The 24,643-nt window shown below is 35.8% G+C and overlaps 2 long non-coding RNA genes across 3 annotated transcripts; one reads left to right on the top strand and one right to left on the bottom strand.

The window, feature by feature from the left end:
• The first annotated feature begins 4,820 nt into the window (after positions 1 to 4,820).
• On the top strand, positions 4,821 to 21,537 carry LOC311443337. The gene is made up of 3 exons (XR_014697230.1): positions 4,821 to 4,872; positions 6,576 to 6,642; positions 21,417 to 21,537. It is a non-coding gene; the product is annotated as an uncharacterized lncRNA (long non-coding RNA).
• LOC311443338 lies at positions 18,749 to 24,643 on the bottom strand. Of its 2 annotated transcripts, none has more exons than XR_014697231.1 (2): positions 24,518 to 24,643; positions 18,749 to 19,769 (listed from the first exon to the last, which is right to left on the bottom strand). It is a non-coding gene; the product is annotated as an uncharacterized lncRNA (long non-coding RNA). The 2 variants fall into 2 exon arrangements; XR_014697232.1 differs by lacking the exon at positions 24,518 to 24,643 and adding an exon at positions 19,864 to 19,991.

Genomic DNA, 24,643 nt, shown 5'->3' on the forward strand with positions numbered 1-24,643 from the left:
GGTGCAAGGGGAAGATGTTTGGTCTAATAAAACTTTACTGCCCACTTCTGACTTGCTAGTTGGCCTATACAGCTGCACAAGGCAACTGCTCCACGTGATGATGTGGGACGGAAAAGGTGACTTGCCCTTGTTAGTGGATTTACACACTAACATTTGCTTGGGATACACCAAGAACACAGACTAGCCCTCTTCCTTATTGCTTAAGGGTGTCTATAAAACTGAAGCTGAAAGGCAGCTCTCAAAATGTTCTTCTAGGGGAGGGAAGGGGGGAATATTGCAATCAATGCAATATATAAATGACAGCTAAGGGAGGGGAAAACCACACAGCCCATTGTGTTAAATTCATATCTTTACCTCAATTGGCACTTAGTGAATATTGGACTAACAGCAGCATCATAATTAATAAAATTACCAATTGTAGTGGTATTTGTAGTATCTCCCATTGCTTTCACTGTTACTAAAAAAATCAGTCGACAGCAAAGTGATTGGTTAATGGCAGACATGGAGAATAATTGACAGCCCAGCCAAAACATCTGGGGATGAAATACATTTTTGTCAAAGAGCTAAAACCCTTGTGTTGAGAAAATGCATTTTTTCACTCTGATCCATTCTGTCAACAAAATACTTTTCATCAGAAACATCAAAGCCATTCCATCTGCAAATTTCATTTTTTGAATCCCTTAATCTATTCTGTTGACAAAAATTTCTGTCAACTGCCTCAAACCATTGTATTAACAAATTTCACTTTGTCAATCATGATTTATTCTTTTGGCAAATGCATTCTATAATACTCTGCTTTATTCTGTAGAGAGAATATATAAAAGTCAGTCTTCATCTTAATTTTTTAGGAAGTGAAAGGTGAAAGTAAAAGTAGTGTCACAGCGGCTAATCTACTGAATCTGTCCATTGGCTTTTTTTTTTTTTTTAATATATCCAGTTGAATTAAACTTACTGCTGAATAATGCAAAAGTTGAAGCAAGGAAATAAAATCACATTTTTCACTTAATATTTACTTTTTGATATCTGTCTAATCATAACTTTTCAGGGTCACAGCACAAAGCCGATCTCTGATGAGCTTTAACTGGTTTATATATATTTAGTTGGTGTACTGGGGCTTATTGTAACTGCTTATAACGATCTACTGAAACTGAACAAAATATTGCATCTACCTGTAATGTATTCCATGCTGATTTGTAATTAATCTATATAGTATAAAATTAATTAGTAGCAAATTAATTCCTTAAAGAATGTGCCTGCTTAAAAGCAGAATCACAATAGAAAAAGGATAAGGAAGAGCTTTGAGTTTACAGTGTCAGTAATCTACATAAATATGTTACTAGTTTTAAAACTGCTGCTTCTTGTACAAATGGAAAAAAAAAGAGTTACTAGAGTTTATGATTCAAGTATAAAACAAGATAATGAATGGTCAGTGAATTATATGCTCTGAATCTGTGGTTTATTTTGGATATATCTTTGACTTTTCTGATTCTGATCATACTGATGTATTTCTTTTTCAGACATTCCTTTCATTTCCCCATCAGATGTAATAAAAATATCATAGATTATAAGCAAAGATATAGCCTAACTGCTAAGTATTTTATTTTTTTTATTTTTATTTTTATATGTGATGTATAATTCCATATGGTGAACTAGATTGAAATGTAACATTTTACTATTAGTCTCTTGTTGAACGTCTCTGCATGTGGTGCCAGGGAAACCCTCCAGAAATTTCAGTGGCATTTCCTTCCAATAGAATAGGAATAATCAGGTGTCAAAGCAGTCCTGTAAGTTCTTGCTATAATGGTTACTTTTTCTGAGTTACAAGAAGAATTAAGCAGTAACCTTGAGTTAAGAGTAACCTTGGCAGTGCACCATAACAGGCTTGAGTTTAGTTTCAGCATAGCCTCTCCTGGCTCGAAGAGAACAGTATGCTATTTCCTCACACCTGGCTAATTCCTCTCATCCAAAAAATCTGGATTGTGCCCCTGTGTAGCTTGGTGTGCTAATATATGCCAAGAATTGGTTAGCACTTGGCATGTGCCTGAAAAATATGTGCACTGTGAATATGTGACTAAGGATGGATATAATATATATATGTATATATATATAGTTAGTTAGAGAAGTGGAAATTCAAACTGTAAGAGAAAGAAATCACTGCAAGAAATGCCAGAATAGTATCAGCCATTTCTGCTCATCTTCTCCTTTTATGCATAGAGAGAAATGCCATAGCTCTGATATTTCCAGCAGGTTGGGCTTGGAAAATCAGGCCCACCTAAAGAGGGGACAACCACAGAACAGTAAAATTACTATAAAATTTAAAATGGAATGGAGATCACAGAATCAAAGAATGGTTTGGGTTGGAAGGGACCTTAAGGATCACCCCCTGCCATGGACAGGGATACCTCCCTCCAGACCAGTTTACTCAAAGCCCCATCCAACCTGTCCTTGAACATTTGCAGGTATGGGGCATCCACTGTTTCCCTGGACAATAGTCTAGATAACCTAGGCTGGGATAAACTATTACACTTGCATCCAGGTGTTACTTGAACAACAGTGCCTGTAAAGTGTTTTGTTACTGGTGGCCACAATGCCTCTACCTGTGCTTTTTGAATTTTTCCATGTAAGTCCATGGAGATACTATTGGATTTTAGTAAGGCACAGATCGGTTCTCTTCTCTGCCAGCCCAACATTTAAAAAACATGCACTGATTTCAAGCTGCCTTTTGGACAACTGTTAGGGAATTTCTGGCTTCCTGCAATATTTTGGGGGTCCTGCAGCAAAGTTTTCTAGAATGATTCATGAATGATGGATGCAGACTGGTACTGTCAATTATAACTGAAGCAGACTTCCTGTGATAAGATCAGTCGCTGCAGGATGCATAAGTTAGCTGACCAGCTCAAAATCTAATACGCCCCCAAAACAGGCATTACATTGATATTTTTCATTTATTTTGCACAAATGTAATTTAAAAAAAAAAAAAAAAAAAAAAAAAAAAGCTTAAAAATGGATCAGTCGCCATGTTCTTTGAAATTAAATATTACTATGGGGGACTTTTTCTAGTCTCAACTCTGCTTGTTCTTTTTGTCATATGAGTAGCTTGCCTTCAGTATTATTTCTGCTGACTCAGATATTCTTTACAATCATGCATTTTCAGAGGGACTTTAAGTCTTGTTATAATGTTTTTGTTGTTGCTTTTTCTTCTCTTGCTGTGCTTTCTTCATTCTGGGTCTTCTTAGCTTTAATTTCACACTTTAATGTCAATTTCATCTCTGAGGCTTTTGCCCTTTATCTTCAGAGGGCCTACAGAGCAGTATAAAGCTTTGTATAAAGGCTGCAGTATGCAATTGAGTTGACAGATTATCATTTATTAGCATCTTCCACTAGAAAGTTAGGAATTTTACATGAAATTCTATTGAAAATAATGTATAATTGATGAAAATTTGTTTTTTTCATCCACTGTCATGCCAAATACTGAGAATAATGAATTGTATGTGGCATCAAAAATCCCTAGAATAATATGGAATAGCCAGTCAAAGGAGTATTTAGCTCAACATTATTTCTACTACTTTAAGAAAGATGTTCCTAAATTCTACAAGAACAAGATTTGATAAGGTTGAATTATTTCCAAAAACACTTGTACTTCTTGGAAACAATAGTTAAAAATGAGAAAGTAATAAAAAAGTAAAATGTATCATCATAGGGTGAGTTTAGGTCCATTAAGGGTAATTTTTGTATCATTTTTTTTTCTTTTTTTTTTTTTTTTTCATATTGATATTGCTGAAGTTAATTCTTTTTTTAGTCCTCAATACTTTTTCACGAATTGTGCAGTAGACTCCATCATATTGTTCTACCATGCCAGTTCTGCCCTTTGAATGGGAATGGCACTCCCACAAACAGTTTTCCAAATCTTCTAAGAATTTGTGTGTTGCCTTCTGTCTCAGCCAGTTCTGATCATTTGCTTCTTTCACAACTTTTGTGCTTATCTGGTCATTAAGCTATCGTACTCCTTGTGACCTATTTTACTTTAAAGCTTGTTGTAAGGTACCAACTGAGAGATGGGGACCAGAGATTATTGACATTTTTCTATTCTACTTGCTAATTGTGAGCTATAAGGCCACAGCTGTCCATTGCCATCCAAATGCCCCATTTCTGCCCCCCTTATTTAAGAACTTTGCTTTTTTCAACCTTAATATCTTGAAGGTCTAGGTAAACATATATGTCACTGTTCTCACTATAAATGGACATCAGTTCTGCCATAATAATGGCATCCATCATTGTTTTGTTTAATAGTCAGTACATCTTTATAGAAAAGAGGATTATTTCTATTCTGTCTAACAGCTCAGAGAAACTCAGTAAAGCAGGGTTATAAAAAATATTATTATTATTATTTGAATAATAATGTAAAAACAAGGGAAATATTTCTCTTATATAGCCACTTATTTTTGTAGGCCTGATTAAAATAGAAAGTGGTTCTGCTTTAGACTTTGATCCTTAGGGCAACTATATATCTGATAACATAGCTTTAAGACAAATACATTTTTGACAATGTATAAACAATACATGTATCCTTGACTCGTTTAGCACTGAAGGATTTTTTTTTTCTCTTCTTTTTGTTCTTTAACTTAGAAAACATGTATGGATCACAGCTGCCCTAATAACAGAGGAAGTCATTCAGAAAAACAAGTGGCCAACAGGGGAAAGTTGTGGTTCCCTAAACAGAAGACTTCATTCTGGAAAAACAGCCTTTACTCCAAGGAATGCAGTCATCTTCACTAGAGGCTTACCTCATTGGAGTTGTTATAGAAAAACTCATCATCCTCAGGCTTACCTCATTGGAGTTGTTATAGAAAAACTCATCATCCTCATCACCAGGTTTGTGTGCATATAGGGAAGGGAAGCAGGAGCAATTAGGGCTGTTCAGCTGACTGTATAGACACTAGCCCAACTTTGAGCATGCACGTAACCTCAGAAGTCAAGGGAGCTACGGAGCAATGTTTACTTTTTCTATGCTGCAGGGCCAAGTTAATAAAGAGGAACAAAAAGAATAAATCTGTTCTATGGATTTTTCCAGTGGTTGTTCAGTGGAGACTAGATATACTGGGAGCCGATTACAATTTAATGTGTTACTACAAAGAAAGGACAATGTTATGTAGAAAAGATTTTTTCAGAGAAAGTAAAAGAGCAGAATCTGACATTTTACTGCTTTGTCCAAAGGTCAACAATATTTTACTGTTTTCCTTAACAGAGGCAAATGATTTCTTGCACTGACATCAAATAAGAGGCAAATATGAAGAGGGTGCAGAAGAGAGGCTATGCTGTGGCAAACCTTACTACTTTACTGAGGTCCAAGCCTCTCACTGAGGCTGATGGAATTCACTCATTGCTCCTATGTGTCTTGGAGGTAGAATGTGCTCCAGGATTGTTTTTCTGTGATTCTTTTCCTGTCACTTTGGAGACATAATTTGAAGATAATTTTTATTACTGGTTTCTCCCATTCTCATGCTTTTAAACCAATAACGTTGGTGGATGGAATTGGTATTCCTCCATTTCAATCTGCTTAGGTAGGAAGAATGAAATAAATACTGAAGCTTCTTAATGATACAGAAGCGTGCACTGTAGAAAAGATTTGGTGCAGAGCTGAAAATATATGAGAAAAGAGCCATGCATTCTCTAATGCAGCTGTATCAGCTGGGGTGCAATTATAAAATCTAACTCTTTGCCAAAAGATGCATTTTCAGTGGAACACAAATTTTCATCATGGCATAGAGGGACACAAAGGAGAGGATTAAGCACTGGAGACCTGAATTCTATTTCCAGCTTTTCAGTTTTCCTTGGGAAAGTACTTGCTCTGACTTTGTTTCCTTATCTGTAGAATAGAGATACTTGTTCTCCCTTGTGAAACACTGGAATATCTACAGATTAAAAAGGGTTGTGTCTGGATAATACATTGTTACAGAAATCACTAATCATACAATGTAAACCCTAATGCAGTTTTTATTATATTTATTTTATATTTCTTTTGGTTTCTTTATATGTATTTCTTTTAACAAAAAATATAAATAAATAAAAAAGAAAAGAAACAGAACTGTAGACAGGGTGAACTTCTATGTTATAAAATCCCCATACGTCCATTTCCTTTGTTCTGATTCAGTTTGGTCACCTTACAGTTGTAGAAGAAGGGCCTGAATCCTGTTTTTTCTTACTGTGCTTTGTAAGTGATGTTTGTTTCTGAGGCTCTTTGCTTTTTGCCACAGCACTAACAGTAGGATAAAGGAGTACTAGAATGTTTGTAACATTTCTGTCATTGGTCCTGTGGATGACTGGTTTCACTTAAGCATTCAGAAATCTTCTGAGAGCATAACTCTATCTACAACAATTCTAGTGATTCCCTTAAATCTATCTTCTGTTTAGCTAGATAGAAAATACAGCATGCAATACCTGTGAATACGTGCATCATTTTGTCCTTCGTGCTATGGTGGCAGTGTCAAGTGCTGATGAAATCATAGTTGATAATAGTTGATGGTATAGGATGAGTGGGTGATGAGTTAAAGCATTTTTAAATCCATCTGTTCCAGAATTCTCTCAAGGGGACCTGACTCCTGTCTTATCATTTATTTAAAATCAAGATCTTCTCTACTGAAGGTGAGTCAGTTATGCTGTGTAGAAGAGGTGAAGGTAAGAAAAAATGATTGGTTATTCTACCCTTGTTTGATTGTGGCACATTATGTTGTGGGAGACAGTGGAGATATAATTGTTTCTGATCTGGTTTTAGATGGATATCTGTCAACCAATTAAAAACAAATACTTGATGTTCTGTACTAACTTAAGAAATTGTATAATCTTTTCTGAAAAATGTACTACTCTTTCTCATTGATAATATCACCTTCCAATGTGAGTAAAAGCAGTATTTACATCTGTTATTTATTTTTGTTGATATGTTTGTCAACAACCCAGCAATACATTGCATTTTCTACATGTGTATACCCTAATGGATGTGTCTCTAACCAAGCTGAATGTAACTAGTTGACATAAGTAATTTTTTCTTCATTATAGCAAATACTAAACTCTGAAATCAGGTAGCTATGCATGGAGTGCTGCCAGACTTTCATTACTGGATACACTGTTTTCTCATCTTTTATGCACATTTATATAGCCTATTTGGTTGAGTTGTGGAGTTGAACTGAGGAACTCAGTCTGTTTCCTTTCATTGTGATGAAGGGATGAAACAACATTAGTGGAAATTAACTGAATATTTGAAAATTGTTCTATATCTGACTGTATTAACTAATCCACCTCAGTTTGTGTTGCCCCATTACATTTTGCATTGTAACTTTTATTCTTGTTTTGGTGTTTGAATTCCCTTGATCAACAGCAGGTTACAATGAGGCTTTCTGCTTGTTGTAATGGTCTATACTCTTGTCTCCCCAAATACACAGCACATGGACACACATAAGAAGAAAACATCATGGTTCATCCTTAGACTGCATATAGTTTAATTATACCCAGGTTGTCGAAGATGGTGTTCTGGGGATTCTCAGTTGGGTTTGGGATGAAAACTGATGTCTGTACCATTGGAGCCAATTGAATAAGTAAGGGCAGTATTAGAGTTAAACTGTCTCAAATTGTATCTTTCTTACAAAAAGAGCAGGATCTGCTGATTTAAATCAATGTGAAATGTGGTGTAAACTGATTTAGTTAAACAGCACTTATGTCTCTCCGTTTGTTATTATAATGGATACTCTACTAATGAGGTTACCAACTTGCTGTCTGTATTCTAGGCAATCATGGAGGATTCATATTAAAAAAAATAAATAATGAATACAACTGAGAAAATAATGCTTTGCATTCTACAAGTCAGAAATACCGTGTTTCCTGTTACTTTATTTGCGTATTTATGAAACCTGTAAACCTTTATTTCTCAACATTGTTAATCTAGCACATAGTAATCTAGCACTCCAGAACTATCAAGACTATTTTCCTGAGAATTAATAATGGTTTAGTAAGACCTCTCCTTCATCTACAGTGGTCTTCACATCTAAAGGAAGGAACAGTTCCTTTTGAAATCACAACTGAATCAAAATTTGTTTTTACAGTGCAAGAACTATGAAAGGCATAAATTCCATTCTCTGCCTTGCTAATACTACCAGCCTGTTCCAGATTGCATAAGAAATAGAATGAGTAAAAGGCATTTGGGGGACCACAAAGTTATATTAATCACTGCATCATAAGAACTTTATTGTGTGCAGATTTTTTTGATACACTAAGTGTCTTTTGCCTTTGTCCTTATGTGTGTTTCCAAATTCGGCTGCTTTTCTTCCTCTCAGTTTTTTTTTTTTTTTTTTTTTTTTTATGCTTGCTTTCTGTTGCACATGTTTAGAGCAGATTTGAGTGTTTCAGTGAGGTTGATTGTTTCACTTCTGTGAACTTATTTCTGTTCTATTATATCAGTGTCCTGGTTTTGCTGAGGAAAGCAGCATGGCAGGTCCAGCAGCTGCCAGTGACAGAGACCATGCCAGACCAAACCAAGAACAGCTGTTTCTATTTTTCCTAGGTTTGAAATAAGTTTGGTGTCAATATTTGTTGTCTTTCCCAATAGTTTTTCTTTCCTAAACAAGAAAATCTTTACTAGATAATACATATATGAGGCTTGAGTGCAACACCTGTCTGTAGACAATCACATTTTCCTGCATCTGTAGAACCGATTACATTGAGTTGGGCCAAGCTCACTACTGAAGTAGGTGACTGCTGTTTTTTTTTTCTAGCTGATGTAATACTCTACCTAAACTAAACTAAGGAGGTGACCAGATCTAAACTAAGTTGGACAAAGCATACATCTTCCCTTTATTCCTCTAATCTATTTGGTGGTTGTGAAATTCTGTGTTTCTGCAACATCTGTCAACAACTAGATGTGCTGGAATTCCAGTGTGATTTAGACCTTTGTGCTGTATTTACTCAAAGCAAAACAAAAGGTACCTCAAACTTTACAGATTCTTCTTGCTTTCAGCATGAAGTTTATGTGCTCCTTTTATATATTTAAACAGATTTGATGACCTTTCTACTGGTGTATTCATGTTGGCTTATATGAATCCATAATTAAGTGTCTGATTTTACTATTCAGTGTCTTAAATTCCTTTCATAAATGCTTCTATAAAAGTACATATTGACTTCCAACAAATACTGACCTTCCTGTGCTTGATTCGTCAACCATTTAAAAGTGTCTTCTAAAGCTGGGCAGGGAACATGTCCATTGACATAGGAACATAACGTGTAGGTAGCTGAAGTCAACGATAGTCTTTCTTAGAGTTTGAGAACTACATCAGAATCCCATGAATCTGGGGGAGTGAGGATATCCCACAGAAGGGAATCAAGAAGTGATAATACTGGCATTGCTAAACAGCAATTATTATATTTTTTATTATTATTAGCTTATGCCACCTCTAACCTGTTATTAGCAAAGATAATGAGACACTTTTGCATTGAGTAGGGATGCTCATTTATGAGTTCCACTGAGGTTCCAGTGTAGCTGGAGAAGTTGCATGTTGGCATGCTTTAAAAATAACAGACTTCAAATGCTTTCTTAAAATAAACAGAAACAAGCAAACAACCCTCTCACACACACATGCCTTTTTCCCCTCTCATAACAGATTTTGTAAGCCCATTCTGTCCTAGGGGTTAGGTGGCTGTCCGCTTATAATTTTACTTTTAAAGTTAAAGCTAAACAAAATCTTTTTTGTAGTTTACATTTAGATAAGTATGTAATTAAGAAGTTTGCTAGCAATACATGACAACAGAATAAAGCAAACTTGCATCATAAATGGAGCACGCTACTGTAAGTGGATGTTACCATATATGATTATAGTTGCACATATAGCAATAATGAGATAATAAATATGTTTAATAGTAGGATTTCAGAAAAATCTGCCATAAGGCAATGAAGCAAAAATGCCCCCAAACTCATTCATTTTTGTGGGTTAGAGATGAGGAAAAATAAACACTTTTAAAAATTCCTATGTGTATCTAAAAGATGCATACATCTGATTGATGTCTTCTGCAGGAAGTAGAACTTAGGCTTTTCATGATAATTAGGTGCTCCAATACTCTAGAAAGATTTGTTCACTTCTGAATTCCATCATGCTCTCAGGTTGTCAATATTCCCTTGCAATGATGTATAAAAATGTGTACAAAGTATACTTTCTTTAACCAAACACGTAGTTACCTCATAATTTAATTACATCAGACTTTACTGGGAATTAATCTATTTCAGACTCTTCTGATTTTTAGGATTTTCTAAATTGTATTTTAACTCTGAGAAGCTACATAAAAGTCCTTTTAAAAGTTTTCATTTTTGTTTGTTTGTTTGTTTGTGTTTAATTTACTTTAATTATGCAAAAGTAGTTAGCAAAACTTCATCTAAAATATTTTAATCCTCTTTATGATCATTGTCCTCTTGCGATTGTATGTACAGGCAATATACTGATGAAACTATAAATGATTATCAGCTTTTAATGCATCTGTTCAGATATGTCAAAAATACAATTTTCTTATATCTGATTTCACTTTGAGCAGACTAGATATTGAGGTTTCATTCCTATGAACTTTTCCTACTTTGGCTAACTGAAGAACACTAAATCCTTGTCAGAAGTGTTAATTGTATGTCATCACTTTCAGTTTATACATGTTTGATCCTAGCATCTCAGATACAATCCAAAATAAACATTTATGAGACTGGATTGAAGTTCAGTTCACCATAAATCTGGCAAAACTAATCCTCCCACTTTCTTCAAGATCCATCACGATTTATTTTTGTTCCATGGTTCATTCCAATTTCAAATGGAACTTGAAATATGTATAGCTCTTCACACTCTGTTCCTCAGCGGATTCTTGTTGAAGATGTTCATAAAATAAGCATAGTATAAGACCCATTAATGTACATGGAGACAGACTTACTCAGTTCATTAGTTGCAGCAGGCAACAAATCTGATTCTGCGGTTAGTCACCACATAATGGTGGTCAGTGGGATGTTCAGAGTATACAGCAACATAAAACAATACAGGTGTGTGTGCATAGAGTAACATCCTCAGTTTACTTTCTGTACTTCCGAAGAAGTGACACTGCTTCCAAGAAACACAATACACTTGACTGTATTTGTATGAAATGACACACAGATCCAGTCCTCCTCCTTCTTTACACCTTATCATGCTTTCCTAAGAATGCAGTGGCAATAAAAGTACCTCTTAAGATTTACCTGCATATCTACTTATAGCAATAGCTTCCTATATGGCTCCCCGGTAATGGAAGGAGATGGGAATTCTCTACCCATTTAGGATCCAAAGGAAATGGAGCAGATACATATGCAAAATATTCCTGTCTGGCCAATTACTTTATTACTTATTATTCTTTAGTAAAACATGAGTTCACACTTCTCACCCTCTACTCCCTCCTTTTTGAAAGGCCTGATTCAAGTTCATAAAGTGTATTTTTAAGCTGCCATTTTTTAAAATCATTTAGTTGTCTATTTCAGTAAAGCACTGCATTTCCATTGGACTTGATTTGTGAGATCACTTCTTCCTGACTGTTGCTAGGACAACAAAAGCAGTTTTTGTACTCCAGTATATCGAAGCTAGTACACACTGTATCCATTAGCCTTCAGAAATACTGCTAAAATAATCAATATCAAATGTACTGAATATGTTAGGTTTTGAAATTACAATTACAGTGAAAAACAATTTTATTCTCTGTGTATTTTAGGATCTGTATAGCTCAGTATTGATTTTTATTTCAACTATCATGTTCTGGTATCTAGCTTGGCCATCATATTGGTATTCCCTCTGGAAATCTAGCATTTTTGTATAAGAAGAGTCATGCTAAATGGAAATGACTAATGACTAAGGAGAATGGTTACTTTTTCTTATCTGAATTTAGAAATTTGAAGGGTTTTGTTGAAGGCTTTCTGCTGCATCTATTTAAACCTCCTCTGAGTTGTCTGTACTTTGGATGAAATCATTCTAGTACTGCAAAAATGGCTAGAAGTGAATCTGCAAAGGTTCAAGAGCTTTCAATGATGTGCCTTGCAAGCACAGATTTTGCAGGTCTCACTGGGAGTTTGAGGTCACCCGGCATCCAGCTGGATGGAAGAAAATCAGAGGGTTTCATCTGTGAGCTTGAACTAGTTTAAGTACAGCAAGTAATTAAGAAAGTTCTTTAAAACATACTGGCAGTTTCTATACCCTGTTGCTTCAAAAACTCTTTAAATTCGGGTGCTGCTTATGCTGCAGACAGCTCAGCAGTAATATTGTTTTTGCAGGGTTATTGTATTACAACCATAATATTGTCATCGTTGAGCTAACAACAACTAGACTGAGAACCAGGTGGTAGTTTTATGTCCCTTAATTGTATCTCATTTTTAGGATTTAAAACAATTTGACAGTCATATAGTACAGAATTCTAATCCACGTGAAAATTATGTAACTATATACCATTGTTACTTTGGGTGATAAATAAACATGCTACTTTTGCTTAGTTTAGGCACAGAATTCTACTGTACCATAGACAAGGTTATTATCCTACTGCTCTCATGCTCAGAAATAATATAGAGATTATTGGCCCTGATGCAGAGAAAACTCTAAACACATGCTTAACACTATAGCATATGCTTAGCACTGAAAGGAATGTGCAAAAAGCATAAAATCAAGTATCTCCTCTCCTCCTTGCTAGAGGCCCAACCAATTCCAAGAGAGTTTCTGGCCCCAAAGTTTTCCATCTGAATGACAGATCACTATCAATTCATCTATGAAAAGATACATAGTTAGAAGAATCAAAACATGGTCAAATTTTTCATTGTAGATATTTATATTCACATGCTTCTCAACATCAATACATTGAATAGCATGTTACAGTCCTTTTTTGAAAGCCTTCCAAGTATTAGATGAACACTTAATGATGATACGTTAATTTTTTGACTTGTGTATTATTTGATAATGACACAATATACAATTGTCGATGTCAAAACATATTTACTAAATGATTTGTGAGAGGAAGGGTAGTTTTTATAGAAAGACATTTCTTACTGTACAAAGGACTCTCTCTCATTTCAGTCTCAGTATGGGTATCCTAATCGGATGGCTATTTGTACTGAGGATTGCCTGGGGAAGGTTCATTCCTGTTAGCTGATACTCCGAAAGTTCACCTAGGGAAATATTTCCAGTGATTTTCTTTAGCCTGGTTGCATAATTAGTTCTATAGCCCTTTATTTATTTATTATTTTTTAAACCAGAAGGCAAGTAACCAAGAAGTTCTATGAGTTGGGTTTTCTTAGTCAGGTGCTGAAAGATGCTGATTACCCAAAAGTTTCATTTAACACACTGGGAATTGTGTGTATCAGGATCAAGCCATGAAATTATTATGCAAAACAATTCAACTGAAAGTGTTGGCTTAGCTTCTCAAAGAAACCTAAATGCTATTAAAATTCAGGGGGACTTGGGCATCTATCTGCTTTTCATTCAGTTGAAAATCTCAGCCAATATTCTCTAAATAAATTAGAATTTTACTTGTTTCTGACCAAAATAATAATTTTTCCATTTCTTGGTGGTTATATAATAGTAATTTCTCTGCTTTTGTGTACTAGTGTGCCCAGGCCAACAATAGATTCTTTGATGCAGCTGTCTTGAATTCCATTTTCTATGTTTTTGGCAGTGGTTTCGGCTCTTTGCAGGAACAGTGTAAAGAACCTATTTTAACTTTTTATTCATGTGATCTACAGTATTTTTGCAGAGAAGAGACATCTTTTTGTTTCCAGATATTTTGGCTTTTGTTTTGCTCCTTAATTTCCTAGTAAGCCTGAAGCAGGCAAGGAAACATGATTTCATCCAATTGTTTTGCTGGTGTTGTATCATCACCTACCAGAAGAGGTACTTAGAACATTCTGTTCTCTTGTTTAATTAAAAACAAACAGAGAAAAAAGTCCCCAGTCTCTCAGTTTCATAGAGGCACATAATGACTCATAAGAAACCTTGTGGAAAACAACTAGGTACCTTCATATCCAATGGGATTTTATGTTTCTGGAGGCTTCAGGTCTTCAATGTGTATGTGTGAAAAGGGTTTAAAAATAGACTCATAACTATGCTTGCTTCACCACTGAGAAAACTTAGATATTTTTCATGATGCATTTGCACAGGTTGAAATAAAGACTTTGTATGAGTAAATGAAATTTTGTATTACAGTGCTGGTTAATTTAAATATAAATCTAAACATGTATTTTTCTGTCTTTTGTGTTGAATGGAATTTATTCCCCTACACTACTGTGATTTATTGTTGTTTTGATTCTTATTAAATCTTTTGATCTATTCTCTTGAGTTCTGAAACCAGGTGAAATTCATGAACCCTTTTTCTTTGCATAGTTACTATTTTGCTATGTTTTACTTATAAAGTCACTTCACTTTTTTCTCTGTTGTTCTGGTAAAAGAAAGATGTGTAAGTATCTTCTCAGTATAAAAGCCAGATTAACACAAGGGAGAAGAAATTAGATTCTCCCATTAATCTATTTTTCACATATTCTCCCTGTTTTCCATTTTACTTGCTCTAATGCATTTTTTGTTACCTCATTTCAGTTTATTTTTCTCAACTTTCTGTTGTTTGTTTGTTTTGTTTGTTTGATGTTTTGTTTTTCATGAAACTTATGAATCTACAGTTTGAGCAAGTTTGAAATTGCTCATCTATAGTGCATTCTATGGGAATACAGGAACACTGCAAAACACAGGAATTGTTTGTACAGCTTCTAAATACACAAACCACTGACAGTGGTTTCTGGTGATAGCAAGAGAAACGCAGAAACAAACAGTGGTCCTTGTTCATTTCATTCCTGTGGTCTCAGTTGTGTGATGAGGTAAAACAGTTCCAAATACTTTGGGAGCTATGAGCTCATCCATTAAAAATGCAGTATTGTCCTAAATTAAACTTCTATGCTGCTTTTAGAGACACTACAGAAGAGCTGGGTATTATGTTTGATTCTACATTGTATTGGACGCAAAGGGTTAAGTCTTCAACTGGCGTAAAACAAGCTTGCTCTTGAGCTTTTTGACCAGTCTTGGGAAAGGAATAAAAAAATCGAAGATTATTATTAACATTCCTATTATGAAGGAGATGGTGTAAATCAGTATGGCTATTATACTACATTATAGCATATTGGAAGCTGCTTTATCTAGCCCCATAAAGATCTAATTATGGATGTTGAAAATGAAAGGATGGCTTTCTGGCTAAGTATAAGGTTATTTAGCAGTACATAGATGAGCTGGGTTTTGATTGTATATGTGTTTGTTTATTCCCCAAAGGGCTTGGCCAGGTCTCTAAGGCTTGGGTTAAAAATAAATATAATAATAATAATAATAATAATAATAATAATAATAATAATAATAGGACAGGAACTGGAATATGGAATCTGCTTATTTCCTGGGAGTTTGATAATGTCTATTTATGTTTGAATTAGGAATTGTCACAGCTACTGAAGAGGGTTATAAGAAGACTGAGGTGAGACAGGAACCCCAATATTTTCAGTTCCCATCATGTTCTCTGTGTATGTGTGAGTGGTGGAGGACACCAGCTTCCTGCACTTACTTTCAGTTGCCAGATAACTGGTCAGGTTGTAAAGTCTGCAGTCAGGAATCCTGGCTTTATTCATAACTGTGTCTTTCTGTGGAGGCTTTATCAAACTATTTTCTGCTTCTTTTTGACCATATGTAAAATGGAGATGAGTATTGTGAAATTTACTAGTGACATTCTTTATGATATCTGACTCCTATTAGGCCCAGTATCTGTATGAACTCTTGAATTCAGTTCCATCATCCTAGTTTGAGTTTATATGAGTTCTTTACCAACAGGATATCTGAGAATTAGCTTATTTCAGGTCAGCCATTTACATGCTGACTTTGGTCCTAAGATCACAATCAGTCTACTATCCCCAATAACAAGAAAATTAAACTGCAAGAGTTTGTGAAGTGTTAAGCAACCACAACATCATGAGGCTTATAATTCAGCCAGAAAGGCTGAGACAAAGGAAAACAACAACAACAACAACAAAGAAAAACACATTATAACTATAGGATTTACTGTGCTTTTGTGGAGATTTATGGCCTTGAAAGCCTGAGTTATAAAATGGCTGAAATATAAGGAAAAGTATGTTCTTAGTAACTGTACACTCTAAAATATTTACAGTAGTCAATGGTACAATGGTAGCTATACCTTGATTTTTACAGTCAAAACATCTCTTCTTGCTCTGCATTATGGAGCATAAAAAGATTTGTAACAATGACTTGTGTTATTTGGGCATTTCTTAAGAAATCATTTGAGCTGGTCTTCCATTGATAGAGTCAAATCTGGCATGAAATTAAATCCAATTCGGGAACCTCATGAATAGCAAGAGAAGGTCTAGCCACTAAAGTCCTGGCAATTACTTTGTGGTCTTTACAGGATGGGTGTCCTGAAAACCAAAGTGACAAATCTGTCTGTGTTTGAGTGGTCATCTATGCCTCAGTAAGCAGACTTTAAAGACAGGTTCTAAAAGCCAGAGGCACTCAGATACACTCCATTAGAAAACCATTCCATTTCCCTTCATGGTCTGAAGATTTAGTATCTTAGGGGCTTTTGCTCCCCAGTCAATAGTGGTGTTTGATAAGGGGGGAGGAGAGGGGAAGGACTTGGTTTCATAGTGCAAAGATTCCATATGTAATTTATTTAACTGTCAAGTACCTTTTCTTGTGAGTAATGTGCAAGTTCTCAGATAAGGGAACAGAAGATGTAGAAAAGTCTCATGGTGAATGTTGCAAGAGATCCACAGGAGGTATTGTCAGGGTCCCCAAAATATGTTTCCTTTAAATATCTGTGAGCATTGGATTATCTAGATATAATTTATTTGCTGCTTTTTATTTTTATTATAGATTTCTGAAATGCAAGAACAAAAAACTCATGCCCAGATCTGGAGGAAAATGTAGTGTTTCTTTGTTTTCTTCCTTAGCATTCTTTATAATCACATCTCTCTCCAGAAATATGTGTGTGTAATTTTAAGCTTGAAGGCTTCTTCTTAGGACTATCCTCTTTGGTAACGCATGAATATAAATGCTTCTAATACTTGAGATAAATGTATCATTTAAAATTTAAATATCTCAAAAAGAGCCTTGTATTCTGGATGCTTGCTGGTGAACTTTGACTTTTGGTCTTGCATTCTGTTCTGTGAATAATGCAGACAAAATAGTCTCCAGGTGCTTTGCCTGGCCGTTGCCCAGATTTACTCTATGGAACCATGTTTCAGTCTTGATGCAAACTGCATTATAAACATGCTTTGCTTCTGCTGACAGCAGAGAAACCACTCTGGGATAAACACTGGTATTAGCTCAAAATGTCTCTAAAGAATTGCAAGTATTTCATCAAAAGATTTATCTTTTGGTTTCTGCGGTTGTTTAAGGCTGTGCAATGACCCATAGGCAGAAACTGTGTGATGGATAGTCCATCAGTATTTCATATCACCCCAGCAGCCTCTAGAAAAAGAGGCTGGAATTAAAAGGTTAATATCTGTTAAAACCTGACATTTTTGTAGTCTCAAGGTTCCAGTTCCTGAGGGAGAAGGCAAAATTTAATTTTCAGGATATATTTCAGAGTTGTGACTAGAAAAGCATATTTTGTTTACTTTGTTTGCTTTCTGAAAAATCTTGGTCCAGGAGAGAGTCAGTGTAACTCTAAAGCAACTGAGTTTTATTGAAGTCGGAACTATTTTAGCTTTGCAACTGACAGTCTGTCCCTTCCATTCTTACCAAGTTAACCATTAGCAGGAAGGGGCTGGTAGACGATTCCAAGGGAGATGGAAACAAAGTTCACATTTGCTTTTCAGTCAATGTCTGTATTAATATGTTAAGTTGGTAATTGCTGTTGGCCATGTAGTAACACCTGCATATGGCCTAGTGTAAACACAAAATTAAGTTGCCTGAGAGAAACTGAAACCAGAACTGATCCACAACCAGGCACTAACTCCAGTTTTGCATTTGAAGTTCTTGTAAAATCTGAAACCTGACAGTCCCCAACCAAATAAACAGGGTCCTTCTGCAGTAGAGAACAAGTTCCCTGCTGGCTAAATTCTGTTGAAGCAATAGAATAGTAACCAGTAGAATAATTTGTTCTATTTTAATATTATATCTAGCATTGCAGACCCCTTTTTCATTTGATGTGGTAGGAAAAACAAGTTAATTCCTTCAGCTGACTTGCGTATGAGTCTACTATTTCTTCTGCTGGTTAATTCCCTGCTAGCTTTTGTTCAGTCTAATACAATTCATTTTTTCACTTCATTGATATTTTATATTTAAAATTGCATTTTAAAATATGGACATGAATCTTCCTATTTGTAAATCAAAAAACATTAAAGACATACAATTATAGACGTATCAAGATTGGAATCACTGTATGTGTATGTCAGTAATGTTTCATTAGTGAGCAGAGAATTGTCAAATAATATTTTTCACTATTAACTGGTGAATCCTAACAGGATTACATTTTCTGGGTTCCCTATCATAGGCACCAGATAGAATGATGCCCCATACTGATATGGTTTGTTATTATGTTTGATAATGGTGGATATTTTTTTGAATTCCTAAATATACATTTTGAGGTTACAATATTGGCAAATTTATTGCAATACTGCTCCATTTTTTTCTGACATGTAAAGCATAAAAATTTAATCATGCTTTACTAATTAAATATCAATGTTGCAAATAGTTATGAGATTGCTCTTTAAAAGTATAAATAATGAAGTATCATTAGTTTTATGAAAATATACCTAATGGGTGAAAGAAAAGAAGGAAAAATACAGATTACTGATGTTGAATCAAAGGATTTACCACCATTGGGCTGAGTTTGGTTGTGCAGTCCTTTTTCAAAATTATTATTTTCATTGTTGAGTAGCCCCACTGATTTCAATCAAGATCACTCAGAAGTTAAGTATGACAGTGTGAAAGAGTGTACCAGAATCTTTCTCAGTGGGAGGTGGCAGCTACTCTTGAAGGAAGTAGTTCTATGTTTTAAGAGAGTGACTACATGTTATTCTCCTCCCTATTAATACTCTCTTTTTCCCCAAGGGAAAGGTCACTGCCTCTCATTCTGATTTGATCCCAGGGTGGCTTGGAGGATGGGCAGTCATATGTTATGGCCAGGAAATGTAACATTTCTAGGGTGCTTCTCGAGTGTATCAAAACAAAATACAGAATCACACCCATCACAGAAGCTGCAGGTGTCATCATGAAACATCAACCTTATCATCACAGTACAACTGATAGCGGCTAAAGCACACCTTAAAATCATAACTGCTTTTCATCTCAGCTGAGTTCTTACTCTCTTAAAATGTATTGTTCCCTTAGAATACTTCTTTGTCAGAGGGAAAATAAATGGAGAAAGACAAATGAAAGAATTTGGCAAAAATGTTGGAACTAAAGAGTTACTGAATCTTGACCATAAGGTGTCATAGTTTTTCAGCATGAGGCTTTCTGGAGATACAAGGGTTCAGAGACTAGTGCTGGTCTCTCCAAAGCAGACAGGTCCCCATGAATGTAAAGCTCTGTAGAGGCTGTGTCCAAGCTGACAAAATGGAAAATTCACAGTAGACTCTCAGTCCTTTTAGTTTTGGACTTTCTTTGGATGAGCGATTTGTTGCTCTACTATTCTCAGTAGTGGAAGTAGGGTGCAGGGAAGGAGGCAACATATCTTAAAGGTTTGGTCCCACCTTTGTCCTTCATTTCCTAGAAAAAAAATAATTATAGAAAGAAAAAGTAGCTCCAAAGATTTTTATGAGCATTTTCTTCTCCCATCACTCCAGCCTCAAACATGCCTCACCTTGCCACAGTAAATTTCTATTCAAAATAAGCCCTTCACAAATGGCTTCAGATTTTTCAGCATCTCAATTTCTATAGTCACAATGAAGTTCAGATTTTTATTTCTTTAAGACCATTTCCATAATCCCCTTCTGTCTACTCTGTAAAATAAGAACATAATCTTTCAGCTGAGAGTCAGGAACCTGAATGAAAAAAAGATCCAACAGTCCATAACAATTGGTCTGAAACCCACGGATCTTATAGTAAAACCACCCAGGGGAAAGGTTAAGGGCTGCCTGTTTGTCACCTGATAATGATTTTAAAAGGGCAATATATCCTCTCTTCTTTGGCCAAGAAAAGCAGAGGAAAAAATGAAGGGATGGGAATAGATAGGACTCTTTCTGGAGGGGATTGATTTGTACCAGTGTTACTGAGTCACTAATGATTTATTTGCTAAGAGAAGAGCACGAAGAGGATTGTGACAGGACCTGAGCTGCTTTCTGGGCAGATCAGAGAGCCACAGCATGTACCTACTTCACCCAGACTTCACTAAAATCTAGGTAGAACCAATATGGTTATGGATAACACCAGATTGTAAACCACATTGGAGGCGATATAGCAGTAATAATAAGATGGTCCCCAGAAAATACCATAAAGAAAGAAAATCTTCTGAAGTTTTAAGAATAAAGAGGCTGCTGAGGGTTGAAGGTTGTCCCTACGAGAAAAAAGAGAAATGCAAATTTTACTTCATAATACTCACTGAACATAAATGCAGCCACTGAGCCCTGTGAGGTCCACTGGGAATAATTTGGTTCTTTACACTTTGCATATTTTTCTGTCTATTTATTTAATACCATTCTGAGACACTGCAGAACTGACTCATGTCTCTGTACAACTGTGTGACACTGATTTGCTTCCTTAATGAATTACATGGGATTTCTTTCTGATTTGTTCCTATACTACTATTGTCCCTCGGTTTCTTTCTGAAATTTTGCAATGGAAAGCCACAAACCACAGCTTGATTACAACTGGGGTTAGTGCTAGAGATGTGTCATGCGTATTTTAATTAGGAGCAAATACAAATTAAATTCCAGGATAAAATACTGTCATATTTTAACATAGGTCTTTAGGGGGTCAATACTTTCATGCTTTGGCAGAGATGAGTGTTGTTAATGTTAACACTGATTAAAGCACTGAAAGTAATACTTTTCAGGTTATAGTATATCGTAGTCATAGAACGGTTTGGGTTGGAAGGGACCTTAGAGATCAGCTATTTCCAACCCCGCTGCCACGGGGGGTTGCTGTATGTCATAGTTTTTCTTCTGGTACTTAGTTGCTGGCTGGAGAACGTGGTGAGTTAATTATCTTATTGGTCATTATGGAGAAATACTGAATTCTACCATAGGGATGTCCATCTGTATAAACAGAGTAATATCTACTTATTAGTACAGAGAATGAAGTAATGGGGATAATTGTGTGTGCACTCGTATATATATGTGAAAAGAGAGAGAGGTTGATTGATTCTTGTATGCAAAAACATTTAATTATTGACAGAAAGTGTTGCTCTTTCACCAGCTGACCTACATGACAGAAGCCAATGCCTAAGGGTATAAAACGAAAGAACATGAAGGTGAAAATGAAGATGTCTAATTGTGGAGATGTGTAGCAGAGAACATTGTGCCAAATAAAAGCTGAGAGTTATATTAAGAAGTCTGCTGGTCTTGAGACAAACTCTGACAGCTTACAAAAATAGTGTGATATTTCCTTGAAACGATTATGGTGTGAGAATATTTGTTTTAACATGTGGCAAGCCAAATATCATTTTAAATCTTTGAAAGAGCTTTTTCATTCAAATCTGTGTTTGACTTAGGTTAAACTAAGCTATTGATTTTAATGTTGTTTTTTGCTTCAAATTTATCCTTTTTGTGTGTGTGTGTGTGTGTGTGGTGGTGGGGGGGGGGGGGGCTAATCTGGTTAAGGGACTTTTTGCCCAAATGTTTGCTCACTTTTTTTCAACGATACCAAATCTAAGATATTATCTCTCCCTATGTCTTTTATTTGGTTATCTTAAAACACCATTTGTCAGAGAAAAAGAAACTACAGCAAGATGTATATGATGATAGGTTCCAGCCAAGAGAAAACTTTCTGGTCCTTCCCCAAGCATGCTTTATCTTTCCTATTCTTAGCCCCAAATCAATTCCTATGACAGAGAGGTGTTGTTGCATATGTACTCCAGTGATCTCTTTCCATCCAGTGGCATGACATCTGAGCTCCAATATGATTCCTGTGATGTGGCCAGGTGAAAGGGATAGAAAGAATGACCTTGTTCTAAAAACAGACCAAGCCTTGCCTGGGCATGGGAACAAATGGTAGCACTGCTTGAAGGGCAGAGATCTTTAAAGCACAGTATATATGCAGATGGCTAGGGGATGGAGTGATGATTCCTCCTGGTAATTCCATGTTAGGTTATTACAGGGTGAAGTCCGTGTGTTGAGCACTTATTTAGAGAGTTTAGAGAATTGATGGATAACTACATACCTTCAGTGTCATAGAGCCTCCAAAGCAATTAGTACAAAGCACAGCTGTCTCAATTATCTCCTGAGATCATGTGTTATCGCATGGGCATATGGGAGAGAATTTTTTTTCAGAGTTGCTATTAAATGTAAGTAGTATTTAATAAAGGACATTCATTTGACTTGAGGAAATACATCTGCAGGTGATGTGAAAGAGTATGCTCTCAGGTATTGCTTGCAACATGGCAATTACAGATGCTCAGGAGCCAGTTTATTGAAACTAGTGGGAAAGGGGGTCACAGCATTAATTTCATCATGAAAAATCTTTCAGGGAAGAACTGGTGAGTAAGTTCTCAGTCACATTTGAATACGTTACTTAGGGGAAAAAAATACATATTTGAGACTTTCAGGGTGCAGCAACAGAACAAGAGCTGGGAGTAATCCTCTGGGCCAGCACAACCTGCCTTGTTGACTGCAGCAAAGGAGCAGGCCAGGCCAGGCCAGAGGGGCAGCCCCTAGCCCAGGCATCAGACGCCTTCATAGGGATGGGATAAAGCCAGGCAGGGATGCCTGCTCATGAATGGGGGGCTCAGGATAAGGCTTGGTGAAGGTAGGCAGGGTCAGACAGCCCCAGGTGAGGCTCATCAGGGGCAGGTAAACCACAAAATGATATTGCACGTGTTGTGCTTTCAATGATTTGTAAATGTTTTTAGCCTCTATAAAGCTTACTCAAGTAGCTTAATAATATCCTATCAAACCTATATGGTGTGCTTCTTTCTTTTACTTCCACTTTTTCTTGCTAGTATTCTGTGTATTTGGTAATGTCTTATTTATGCTGCTGATAAATATATTTCATCTACTGCTCTTCTATTTTCTTTTTGATACTCAAATTTGATTGCTTACTGTCTCTCTTCTGTTCACACGTAAAACGGGTAAATGAAGGTTTGTTATAATTCTGCAAGTTTATGGAGGTGAGAGACAGCACAGTATAAAGGGTGCTCGTGTTTTTAGACATATTGTCTCAGTGATCAATACTGAAACAGGCTATGTAGAGGCAGAAATTGCTGTGCATTTAAACCAAACACACTTGGCTAGGCTTACTGATATCCAGTAAAAGTCTAGAAAGAGATCTGCATTAGAATTATTGCTGAAACGTTCACAACAATACAAAGAAAAAACTGACAATATCAGGGCAAACATCAGTTGTCAGAGACATTTTTCAAATGGAGATAAAAGGCTCAGGAGGAATTCAGGTTTCAGGGATACGCTTAGTTTAATATCAATATATTCTCAGAGATTTTTTGTTAATAGCTCTTTGCGTGAAAGAATTTGAAGGCAAATTCCCCTTTCTTTAGGCAGGATTTGTTGCTAAATGCTCATATCAAATATTTTGATCCATTAAGAGTAACACTTTATCACAGACACACATGCAGAAGACTTTGTACAGTGGTTGTGAAAACTGTTGCTTTCTGGGAAGAAAGGAGAGAAAAATCATATTCCAAAGTCTATCTGTTACCCTGACTAATTCATCTATTTATTATCAGACTGCTAGAGACAGTGTTCTGTTAAAGCCAGTGTCTTATCATAGTATTTACAAATAGCCCTTTGCTCTGAGATTCTTTCATGGTAGATTATAGTATCCTCCTCAAGTAGAAATAATGATAGGGGATAAGATCCCTTTTGTTTAGCAGTTGTCACATTCAATAGCTGTGGTACAGGGTGTGGTACACTGTGGTACAGTGTTTAGTAATCAAATGAGGTGTAGGAGTATGCCTTTATTCTGCTCCCATAGAGATCTTTATAAACTTTCTGCAAACAGCTGGACTATGGAGGAGAGTAAAGACTAAGCTTAGCATCACAATCTAAAGAATTAAACTCCAAGACTGCATAATATTCTTTTTTTACAAGGAGTGATTAATATCTTCTGCCACTTGCTATCCAGATCAAGTCTTTTCTGTTTCTATTGTTCATTCCACAGTGAGTATAAATACTGATTCATGTGCCTCAAGCACATCTTGATATCATCCTGAGCCTTTGCTTTCCTTGAGAGTATAACAATTTATAATTAGGCTTGATTTATGTATGCTAATGTGTCACATGTATCAGACAACCAAGAGAGGTTCAGTAAAATCAGATACAAAATAAGTAAGCCATAAATCTTACCTGTTGGTGGTTGTTTTGTTTGTTTGTTTGTTTTTTGTTGTCAGTTTAGTTTTTGTATTCCACTTAATGTGATGTTCTTCTCTCATGCTGATTTGTAGATTGCTATTAGACTTTTAGTCTTTTCTT

Source organism: Aythya ferina, assembly GCF_964211825.1.
Source record: "Aythya ferina genome assembly, chromosome: 12".
Lineage (NCBI taxonomy): Eukaryota > Metazoa > Chordata > Aves > Anseriformes > Anatidae > Aythya > Aythya ferina.